This window comes from Salvelinus sp. IW2-2015, unplaced genomic scaffold (genome assembly GCF_002910315.2).
Source record: "Salvelinus sp. IW2-2015 unplaced genomic scaffold, ASM291031v2 Un_scaffold2150, whole genome shotgun sequence".
Classification (NCBI taxonomy): Eukaryota; Metazoa; Chordata; class Actinopteri; order Salmoniformes; family Salmonidae; genus Salvelinus; species Salvelinus sp. IW2-2015.
The window spans coordinates 48,082-60,036 of NW_019943482.1; the positions used below are offsets into that span (position 1 = coordinate 48,082).

Here is an 11,955-nt window from a genome sequence, read left to right on the forward strand (position 1 = left end):
CAATAACATAGGTTCAAATCCTGCCTGAGGCTATCTGTTCTGTAGCATAGCCTCAGGTGGGATTTGAACCTATCTGTTCAGTAACATAGGTTCAAATCCCACTTGATTGGAGACAACCGTTATCTTTTCCCACTGCCATTCTCTCATCATCTGTTAAATAACATCATGAAATACCTTAAATATATTTWAAAAAATAAGCTTAGGATTCTAATTTATGAGTGGACTCCTTGACAGAGCAGAGAGAGGGGGCTGTTTGTTTACCTCGCTACCCATGAGGCCGGTGCCCAGGTGGTATGTGTTGCCTTGGTGACGTATCTGGATGTTGTAGACCTTGCCTTGGTTCAGCACCATGAGGGTGTAGGGCTGCTCAGAAGAGCCCTTGGAACTGTCCCTCACCAGAAACGCTCCATCCTGAAACACACACAGCTACATTTATACAAACTGTGTGTGCGTCTGAGGAGGCTGGTGGGGAGAGCTATAGGAGGAGGGGCTCATTGTTAAGACTTTTATGGAACGGCATCCTACGTAAAACATGGAAACCACATGCTTGATTCTGTTCCATTTATTCTAGACATTACAATGAGCCTGACCTCTTATAGGCTCCTCCCACCAGCAGGCCTCTGGGTGTGTGTGTGTGTGTGTGTGTGTGTGTGTGTGTGTGTGTGTGTGTGTGTGTGTGTGCGTGCGTGTGAACATATGTATATGTGTCAGTGAGGACCACCAGGGGTGGGGAGAACTACATAGAAAGCATATATAATTGTGAATTATAGGATCTCCATGAGTTTTGTATTGTGGCCACACACCAACCCTAGTGGTGCGTGGCCATGAACTTAGCAAGCATCGTCGAGAACCAGGAGGCGTGACAAAAACGTGATTTTGGAGGTATGGCTATGTAAGACTACCATGACCCTGGTGTTTGTCTAGTGCAACAMTGCCATCTTGTGGTCGGTGAACCTCATTACATAAACTACCATTTTCACTTGACACCTGAGGATTTCTTTTCTTCTCATTCCTGGTACATGTAAATGTACTCGGTGTAAATTATTCGTCTATATATTATGTTTATTGTGGCAGCACTATTTCACCTGGTCAAATTCCTGGTACGTTAATGTACTTGGCGAATAAAGCTGATTCAGTTATTGTATGTTGAGATAAGCCTCTCTCAAATGCCTGTCAATTCATGATTGTACCASTAAGTAGCGCCAGTGTTCCTACACTCCCAAGTTCCGGCACAGGACAGMCCGGGTTCGATTTTCTCCCTCCTCCCCATGCCTCCCCCTTTTTTAACTAACCACTTTCCCTGCGCAGCGCAGTTCAAATCACAGAGAGGGAAAGAGACAGCGAGCGGGCGGCAGTGGTTCATTCTGCAGTGGCCATAGCGAAAAGCTGTCTTCTCTGCAAAGTCCCTAGGGATGCAAACTCTATACAACGGATTTTATAGATATTCAGTTGATTGCCTACCAAACGAAACATCTATTACCTGAGAAAGAATCTGCATACAAAATATGGTAAGCGCCAATGTATTTGTTATTGTCTTGCACTTGCTGCTGGAGCAGCAACACTGTAATGCACGCTGCTCCCACAACCACAAAACAATTTCCGAATTTGACTCACGTTCTTCTGCAAACTGAGTTTTTTTTACACAGGTTAGATCACCGGCTAATTGAAATGCTATTCAGAAGTTTTTACAGATACTTTACCCACATACCGACGTCCCTAGCGAACATGCACGGGGCCGATTAATTTAGCCTAGCCAAGAAAATATGAAATACACCGCAACCGAGGCTAATCGCCAGTGTRTTGCAACTATCGCCAAATCACAGCAGTTTATAACCAGTTAGTTAAATGTTTACTCTCTTCTCTTTGTTTAAGTCAAATGTTAAACACCCTCCCGCGGCCTTGAATGCGTCGGACCACCTACTTATATTGTAGCCTACTCAGTTATCCTGCCAATTTTACAGGATTCTGATCGATTTTGTTGCCCAAATAGCTGAAGGAAGCGATGTGCAGCCACGTCTCTCCAGCTGTGTGGGCTCGGGTCGCTTAAAGCACTGTAGACATTAGTGGCACATGGAAAATTGCAATTTATACATTATCATTTTAATGGTCCACGTATAATGCTAGAAAAGCAGACACATTGCATTTCTGCCAGACAGGTTCCATTTCATGTATTATTGATGGTCCAAAAAGCAGTTTATTTGAGCCTGACCTCTACAACAACACAACTCCTCTCAGGTAAAGTGTCTGTCAGCCTTAGTGTTTGTTGCTCCATCCATCTCCTCTGTCAGCCTTAGTGTTTGTTGCTCCATCCATCTCCTCTGTCAGCCTTAGTGTTTGTCCTTTAGTGTTTGTGCTCCATCCATCTCCTCTGTCAGCCTAGTGTTTGTTGCTCCATCCATCTCCTCTGTCAGCCTTAGTGTTTGTTGGCTCCATCCATCTCCTCTGTCAGCCTGTAGGTGGTCTGTGGTGCCCCTGCATTCTGCAGTGTTCAGAGTCAGACATTGATGAGGTCTGATGTAAATGTTCGGGTTGGATCTTCCACTCCAGACTCTCTTTGATGTCCAGGAGACTGGGGACAAAGTTTGTGTGTGTGTGTGTGTGTGTGTGTGTGTGTGTGTGTGGTGTGTGTGTGTGTGTGTGTGTGTGTGTGTGTGTGGTGTGTGTGTGTGTGTGTGTGTGTGTGTGTGACTGTGTGTGTGTGTGTGTGTGGACTGTGGATGTGTGGGTTGGTGGGAGAACGAGAGTGTGTTTGTCACAGTCTTCCCCCCCACTGCTACGATGTTGTCGTGGAGACCAGAGGCCACTTGTGACCCCATGACCTATGGAATCAGGTGCATTGTGGGAGTGGGTCAGAGTGGGTGTGTGACGCCTCCCGGGTGGCGCAGTGGTCTAGGGCACTGCAGTGCTAGCTGCGCCACCAGAGTCTGGGTTCGCGCCCAGGCTGGGCTGGGTTCGCGCCCAGGCTCTGTCGCAGCCGGCCGCAACCGGGAGATCCGTGGGGCGACGCACAATTGGCATAGCGTCGTCCGGGTTAGGGAGGTTTGGCCGGTAGGGAGGGTTTGGCGGTAGGGATATCCTTGTCTCAGTATGTTAAAAAAAAAAAAAAAATGTAAAAAAATGTATGCACTCTACTGTAAGTCGCTCTGGATAAGAGCGTCTGCTAAAATGTAAAAATGTAATGTATGTTTTATATTGATAAATCTCATTCCTATGTATTTGACAGAACCTGAATATGTTAACATGTGGCCTGGCTGGATAGATAGCTAGCTGAAGGGGTAAAGATAAAATGGTTCTCACTGACAACAAGCCTGGTCACGGTGAGGTAATGAGCTTTGGGAGTAGAGGGCTGAGAGAGCACTACTGATTGATGGAAAACACACAACACACACACACACACACACACACACACACAACACACACACACACACACACACGTACACAACACACTGTCAGGTGAGGAGTGACAAACTACGTGCTGTCTCTGGTTGGACTCGTCACCCTCCAGAAATGCTTCCCCGAGAGAATGCTATCGGGGAGGGAAGATTCAGGAGAGACAGCTAGTTGAGACCAGGGCTGCTATCTCCCTGTCCCCCAGACAGCTAGTTGAGACCAGGGCTGATATCCCCTGCCCCCAGACAGTAAGGAGAGACCAGGGCTGATATCTCCCTGTTCCTCAGACAGCAAGGACAGACCAGGGCTGATATCCCCTGTCCCTCAGACAGCAAGGAGAGACCAGGGACAGCTAGGAGAGACCAGGGCTGATATCTCCCTGTCCCTCAGACAGCAAGGAGAATATCTCCCTGTCCCTCAGACAGCAAGGAGAGACCAGGGCTGATATCTCCCTGTCCCTCAGACAGCTAGGAGAGACCAGGACAGCTAGGAGAGACCAGGACAGCTAGGAGAGAGCAGGGCTGATATATCCTGTCCCTCAGACAGTTAGGAGAGACCAGGGCTGATATCTCCCTGTCCCTCAGACAGCTAGGAGAGACCAGGGCTGGTATCTCCCTGTCCCTCAGACAGTTAGGAGAGACCAGGGCTGATGCAGGATGCAGATTCTCAATTTGGTCTTTGTCCCATTTGTGAATTTTTGGTTGGTGAGTGGACCCCAGACCTCACAACCATAAAGGGCAATGGGTTCTATTCAAGTATTTTTAGCCTGGTCCTAATTGGTATGTCAAATGTTATGTTCCTTTTGATGGCATAGAAGGCCCTTCTTGCCTCTCAGATTGTTCACAGCTTTGTGGAAGTTACCTGTGGCACTGATGTTTAGGCTGAGGTATGTATAGTTGATTGTGTGCTCTAGGGCAACCGGTGTCTAGATGGAATTTGTATTTGTAGTCCTGGCAACTGGACCTTTTTTGAAACACCATTAACTTTGTCTTACTGAGATTTACTGTCAGGGCCCAGTTCTAACATAATCTCTGCAGAAGATCTAAGTGCTGCTCTAGGCCCTCCTTGGTTGGGGACAGAAGCACCAGATCATCAGCAAACAGTAGACATTTTACTTCAGATTCTTGTAGGTTGAGGCCGGGTGCTGCAGACAGTTCTAGTGCCTTCGCCAATTTGTTGATATATATGTTGAAAAGAGTGGGGCTTAAGCTGCATCCCTGTCTCACCCCCTGGCCCTGTAGAAAGAAATGTGTGTGTTTTATGCCAATTTTAACCGCACACTTGTTGTTTGTGTACATGGATTTCAAAATGTTGTATATTTTTCCCCCAACACCACTTTCCATCAATTTGTATAGTTCATATTTATATCCATGATTTGATAGAGCAGTCTGACTGAGCGGTGGTAGGCACCAGCAGGCTCGTAAGCATTCATTCAAACACCACTTTCGTGCGTTTTGCCAGCAGCTCTTCGCTGTGTTTCAAGCATTGAGCTGTTTATGACTTCAAGCCTATCAAGTCCCGAGATTAGGATGGTGTAACCGATGTGAAATGGCTAGCTAGTTAGCGGGGTGTGCGCTAATAGCGTTTCAAACGTCACTCGCTCTGAGACTTGGAGTGGTCGTTCCTCTTGCTCTGCATGGGTAACGCTGCTTCGAGGGTGGCTGTTGTCGATGTGTTCCTGGTTCGAGCCCAGATAGGGGCGAAATTGAACATGTTTCATTATMTATTTATAAATTGATTTTGTTGATGTAAGTTAAAATAAGTGTTCATTCAGTATTGTTGTAATTGTCATTATTACAAATATATATATTTTTAAATTGGCCGATTAATCGGTATCGGCTTTTTTTGGTCCTCCAATAATCGGTATCGGCGTTGAAAAATCATAATCGGTCGACCTCTAATCTGTGTATCAGGTCCAGGGAATGTATTATGATGCTCGGTGACTTTGTGAGGAGATTAAACAGCTCTCACTAGAACGTCATTCTCTTGTGCTGTGTCTGACGCCTTTATCCCTCTGAGAGACCCGTCTGTCGCTCTGATTAAAGACCTGCCTATTGGTGTTGATACTGAATGTACTACTTCTTGGAAGTGACTTGGAAAACAAGCTTGAGTTGAGTTTTCTCTCTCTTTTGACTCTCTGATACAGGGCACAGACACACGCAGTTTTCAACTTTTACGTTTTAATGTCACATGCACAAGTACAGTGAAATGGCTCTCTTGCAAACTCAAAACCCAACCATGCAATAATCGATAACAATGTATTACTTATTGTTAATCGTTGCTGTGATGCTCAGTTGCAGCTGCACAATGCACCTGTTGTTGTTTGAATACCTGTTTACACCCCTACCTAAAAACAGTTTTATTAGGTTTCTAATACTAGGTCGTTATAATTAGGGGTTCAAGCAACAAGGCTGGGTGAAACCCTGTTGTATTTGTTGGCGTTGATGATTCTTATTCCAGTTCTGCCAAAATGTTGTTAAAAGATGCACATTCCCGTGAGATAGTAAGGCCTAGGAGGGTGCAACCTGGCATGATGGTAAAGGGCCAAGGGCCACACGCCCCTCACCCCGTGTAACGTAGAGTTGTGAAATTCAGTACATAGGTCCCTCTCCTCACAAGGAATACATTTGCATAAGAACCTATGAGGTCCGCAATGATGGATTTTCCACCATTTTGAATTTTGTGAAGAACACTTAAAATGCAAAGGTTTCACAACACAATATTTTCCAGGTTAATATGTCAAACAACATGGTGCCTACTGACCAATAAACATTCACGTGGGTGTGGTCTGGCACGTAAATGCATATAAATCCGACACAGATATTTGTTTTGTAATAAAACTTGGTGCACATGTTCCAAACACTGTCAAGACTCAACATATGCAAGCACATCTACCTAACCTGTAAAGTCTGATTCAGCTTAGCAGCATGGGGACGCCTTTGAACAGGAAAAAACATTCATGCAAGCTCATTGGCTCATAGCGCCCATATTGTTTGAGCTAGAGTCCTGGAAAATATTGTGTTTAAAGACATGGGTACATATATGCTATATACCAAATGTGGTGCCAATCGGTCCAGCGGTTCTGGAGAAGAAGACTTTAAAGTAGTCAACATCATTGATAATGGTCCAAAATACATCAAAAGCATATTGCATGATCTGTTTGATGTCGAGTTCTGATATTTGGCAAGCATGGTAAGGAGTACAGAAGTAGCTCATCCTAGGGCGACGTGTCTTGAGGGTGGCACTATTGAGCCAAAGCTTTTGAACCCTGGCATGGCTGCTTGCAGCTGTATTTTTTTCCATTTAATTTTGAAGTAAAATAGACTTGCATGGCATTGCACTCTCTCTCTGTCTCGACACAGTTACCCAGACTCTGTTCCCAGTGTCCACTCCAGTATGTTTGTCTGAACATGTGACAAAGAGGCAGTGGGACAATAATGTTATCCTCATGGAACAGGCAGCGACCTCTGACCTTTACTGGATTAAAGGTCACAGGGTGTGGGAGGGAGGGGCGGACCGGGACTCCATACTGTGGTCTTTGTCTTTAAATGGCACCGACACACAGGATGGACTGAAATAGTCTTTCACTCAGTCAGTCTCTCAGTCTGGCTAGTCGCTCTGGGGTCTGTTATTGTCCTGTGCTCACTTATAGTAAGCTGCCTACTAAATATACCAGTGTTGTCCCTCATAAGATACAGTAGGCCTATGTCTATGGTCATGTATAGTCAGCTCAACAGTAATAGGCCTATGCCTGCTGAATGTGGCCTTAGGCATAGTGTAGTAGTAGGTCTATGACTGCTAAATGTAGCCTTAGGCACAGTGTAGTAGTAGGTCTATGACTGCTAAGTGTAGCCTTAGGCACAGTGTAGTAGTAGGTCTATGACTTCTAAATGTAGCCTTAGTCACAGTGTAGGGCAGGCTACCAGTTTTGTCCTTCACAAGATAAAGTATTATAATATGTCTAGTTTAGACAAGGTCTTGCTGTTTTTTGCTGTCAGATTGTTTATCTTCCACTGAGAAGAATAGTGAGCACCCACCCTGTGTGTGATAAACCCAGGCTGCTTGAAGTACGCTGCTGTTATCCAGATCATTTAGTCTAAAGTACTGTTGTATTGTAGTACAAAAGGCCAGGAGTCATCATCCCTCTGTAAATGCCTGGATATTATTGTTTCTTTATATACAGTTGAAGTCGGAAGTTTACATACACTTTAGCCAAATACATTTAAATTCAGTTTTTCACAACTCCTGACATTTAATCCTAGTAAATATTCCCTGTCTTAGGTCAGTTAGGATCACCACTTTATTTTAAGAATGTGAAATGTCAGAATAATAGTAGAGAGAATTATTTATTTCAGTTTTTATCACATTCCCAGTGGGTCAGAAGTTTACATACACTCAAATAGTATTGGTAGCATTGCCTTTAAATGGTTTAACTTGGGTCAAACGTTTTGGGTAGCCTTCCACAAGCTTCCCCAAATAAGTTGGGTGAATTTTGGCCCATTCCTCCTGACAGAGCTGCTGTAACTGAGTCAGGTTTGTAGGCCTCCTTGCTCACAAACACTTTTTCAGTTCTGCCCACAAATTTCCTATGAGATTGAGGTCAGGGCTTTGTAATGGCCATTCCAATGCCTAGACTTTGTTGTCCTTAAGCCATTTTGCCACAACTTTGGAAGTATGCATGGGGTCATTGTCCATTTGGAAGGTCATTTGCAACCAAGCTTTAACTTCCTGACTGATGTCTTGAGATGTTGCTTCAATATATCCACAAAAAATGTCTCCCTCATGATGCCATCTATTTTGTGAAGTGCACCAGTCCCTCCTGCAGCAAAGCACCCCCACAACATGATGCTGCCACCCCCGTGCTTCACGGTTGGGATGGTGTTCTTCGGCTTGCAAGCCTCCCCCTTTTTCCTCCAAACATAACGATGGTCATTATAGCCAAACAGTTATATTTTTGTTTCATCAGACCAGAGGACATTTCTCCAAAAAGTACGATCTTTGTCCCCATGTGCAGTTGCACCAAAGTACGTTCATCTCTAGGAGACAGAACGTGTCTCCTTCCTGAGCGGTATGACGACTGCGTGGTCCCATGGTGTTTATACTTGCATACTATTGTTTGTACAGATGAACGTGGTACCTTCAGGCATTTGAAAATTGTTCCCAAGGATGAACCAGACTTGTAGAGGTCTACAATTTATTTTCTGAGGTCTTGGCTGATTTCTTTTGATCACCCATGATGTCAAGCAAAGGGGCACTGAGTTTGAAGGTAGGCCTTGAAATACATCCACAGGTACAACTCCAATTGACTCAAATTATGTCAATTAGCCTATCAGAAGCTTCTAAAGCCATGACATAATTTTCTGGAATTTTCCAAGCTGTTTAAAGGTAATGTCAACTTCTGACCCACTGGAATTGTGATACGGTGAATTGTAAGTAAAATAATCTGTTTGTAAACAATTGTTGGAAAAATTACTTGTGTCATGCACAAAGTAGATATCCTAACCGACTTGCCAAAACTATGGTTTGTTAACAAAACATTTGTGGAGTGGTTGAAAAACAAGTTTTAATAACTCCAACCTAAGTGTATGTAAACTTCCGACTTCAACTGTAGCTAGGTGGGAACATTTTCTCTCTCTCTGTCTCTGTCTCTGTTTGTCTCTCTCTCTCTGTCTCTGTCTGTCTCTCTCTCTGTCTCTCTCTCTGACTCTCTGTCTCTCTCTCTCTGACTCTCTGTCTCTCTCTCTCTCTCTGTCTCTGTCTCTGTCTCTCTCTCTCTCTCTCGTCCCCCCTTTTTCTCTCTCCCTGGCCATTAGTATTCCATAGACAGGAAGTACAGTATTTGGGAAAAATTCACTATATGTATTAAAGTAGTCAAAAGTTGTGCCCAATAGAAATGCATGTTTAATAATGTGTTTCATGTTGGGATCACTTTGATTGTAAATAAGAATGGAATATGTTTTCTGAACACTTCTACATTAATGTGGATCCTACCAAGATTACAGATAATGATGAATGTATCATGAACACTGATGAGTGAGAAAGTTTACAGATGCACAAATATCATACCCCCAAGACATGCTAATCACTCACCACTACAATAACAGCTTACGTGTCTTTTTGCAGAGTAAAATATTTTGTGGAAGGTACTACGCTGCGTACAGACCCCTCGCTATCAGGAATTAAGGTAAGACTCAAGTGTAGACTGTTTGAAGTAACAATGTTTATTGTAACAACAGGGGCAGGCAAACGACGGGTCAAGGCAGGCAGGGGTCGATAATCTTGAGTAGAGGCCAAGGTACAGGACGGCAGGCAGGCTCAGGGTCAGGCAGAGGTCGGTAATCCAGAGGTGTGGCAAAGGTACAGGACAGCAGGCAGGCTCAGGGTCAGGTCAGGCAGAGGTCGGTAATCCAGAGGTGTGGCAAAGGTACAGGACGGCAGGCAGGCTCAGGAACAGGTCAGGCAGAGTGGTCAGGCGGGCGGGTACAGGGTCAGGACAGGCGAGGGTCGAAAACCAGGCGGACGAGAAAAGAGAAACTGAAAAAAGCAGGAGCTGAGACACAAAACCCTGGTAGGCTGGAACAAACAAGACGAACTGGCAACAGACAGACAGAAAACACAGAGGATAAGTGAGGAAGATGGGCGACACCTAGAGGGGTGGAGACAATGACAGGTGAGGGACGCCACCTGGTGTTCCACCTGGGCGGATACCAGGTTGACTGAGGTGCCGGCGGTGAAAGTCGGCGATGAGGCCTGGGTCCAGGATGTCTTTAGCGGGAACCCAGCACTTCTCCTCCGGGCCATAACCCTCCCAGTTAACCAGGTACTGGAAACCCCTGCCCCGTGGTCGAACACTCAGGAGGCGTCTCACCGTGTACGCTGGCTGGCCATCGATGACACAGGGGGAGGAATGGGCCTAGAAACAGAAGACAAGGGGCAGTCAGACATGGTTTTGACTCTAGACACGGAAAAGGTAGGAAAAATACGTAGGGAGCAGGGGGGAAAGGTCTCAGCTACCGGGGTTGTAGCCGCAGCACTATAGKGGCATGCCAGTGCCTCAGGCTTGACCTTCCTGGGTACCGGTCGGTGCTGCAGAATTTCCAGACAACAGCAACAACAGCAGATAATCAACACAAATTTAGGGCTATTGGATTGGATCTTCACTGATGCAGCGGCTGCTTTTGCATCGTGTGCTATAGGCCAATCCCACAGCTGGTTGTCACTTGACTGTCATTCAGAAAAATATTTCCTCGATCAGCTGATGATGGTTGCCAATATCACTAGGCCTAACTAAACAGCTGGATACCAAATACGCACACAACAAATAGGTATATTAGTCTACGCATAGCCTATTGAAGAACAACGCAAGTTAGGTGACTCTTTCGGTTAGAATAATTRGATTTTGCAATCGCATACATCATTTTGGATTTGTGTGCCCGTGAAAACTGTTTTAATGACTTTTGTCCCGCTGAGTGTGCAAAGCTGTCATCAAGGCAAAGGGTGGCTACTTTGAAGAATTGAAAATATAAAATATATTTTGATTTGTTTAACACTTTTTTGGTTACTACATGATTCGATATGTGTTATTTCATAGTTTTGATGTCTTCACTATTATTCTACAATATAGAAATAGTAAAAAATAAAGAAAAACCCTTGAATGAGTAGGTGTGTCCAAACTTTTGACTGGTCCTGTATATATATATAGTGCCTTCAGAAAGTATTCACACCCCTTGACTTATTCCACATTCTGTTGTGTTACAGCCTGAATTATGTTTTTTTAATGTTTTTTTCACACAATACCCCATAATGACAAATTGAAAACATAATTTTAGATTATTTTGTTAGTTTATTGAAAATGAAATACAGAAATATCCAATTTACATAAGTATTCATACTGAGTCATTACTTTGTTGAAACACCTTTGTCAGCGATTACAGCTGTGAGTCTTTCTGGGTAATAAATCCCTAAGAGTTTTCCACACCTGGATTGTCCAAAATTGACCCATTATTCTTTTCAAACTCTGTCAAATTGTTTGTTGATCATTGCTACACAACCATTTTCAGGTCTTGCCATAGAGTATCAAGTAGCTTTAAGTCAAAACTGTAACTTGGCCTCTCAGGAATATTCACTGTCTTCTTGGTAAACAACTCTAGTATAGATTTGGCCTTGTGTTTTAGGTTATTGTCCTGCTGAAATTCATGCTACTTATTATGTGACTTGTTAAGCAAATACTCCTGAACTTATTTAGGCTTGCCATAACAAAGGGCTTGAATACTTATTGACTCAAGACATTTCAGCTGTTCATATTTAATTGATGTGTAAACAATTCTAAAAACATATTTATACTTTGAGTTTATGAGGTTTTGTGTGCAGGACAGTGACAAACAATCTAATTTTAATACATTTTAATTTCAGGCCGTAACACAACAACATTTGGAAAAAGTCAAAGGGTGTGAATACCGTCCAAAATATAAGCAAAATGTAAATTAATCAATTTTTCCTATGACCAGATTAATACCTCTCAGTACCTCCTATGACCAGGTTAATACCTCTCAGTACCTCCTATGA

At 44.0% G+C, this 11,955-nt stretch overlaps 1 protein-coding gene across 1 annotated transcript in view; it reads left to right on the forward strand.

Moving 5' to 3' along the window:
* Positions 1-1,328: 1,328 nt before the first annotated feature.
* LOC112073109 (NEDD4-binding protein 3-A-like) overlaps positions 1,329-11,955 on the forward strand; it is a 65,853-nt gene continuing 55,226 nt past the window's right edge. The window contains exons 1-2 of the mRNA XM_070440039.1: positions 1,329-1,508; positions 9,514-9,574. The gene's annotated coding sequence lies outside the window, so the exon portion shown is untranslated. The remainder of the gene's footprint in view (positions 1,509-9,513; positions 9,575-11,955) is intronic.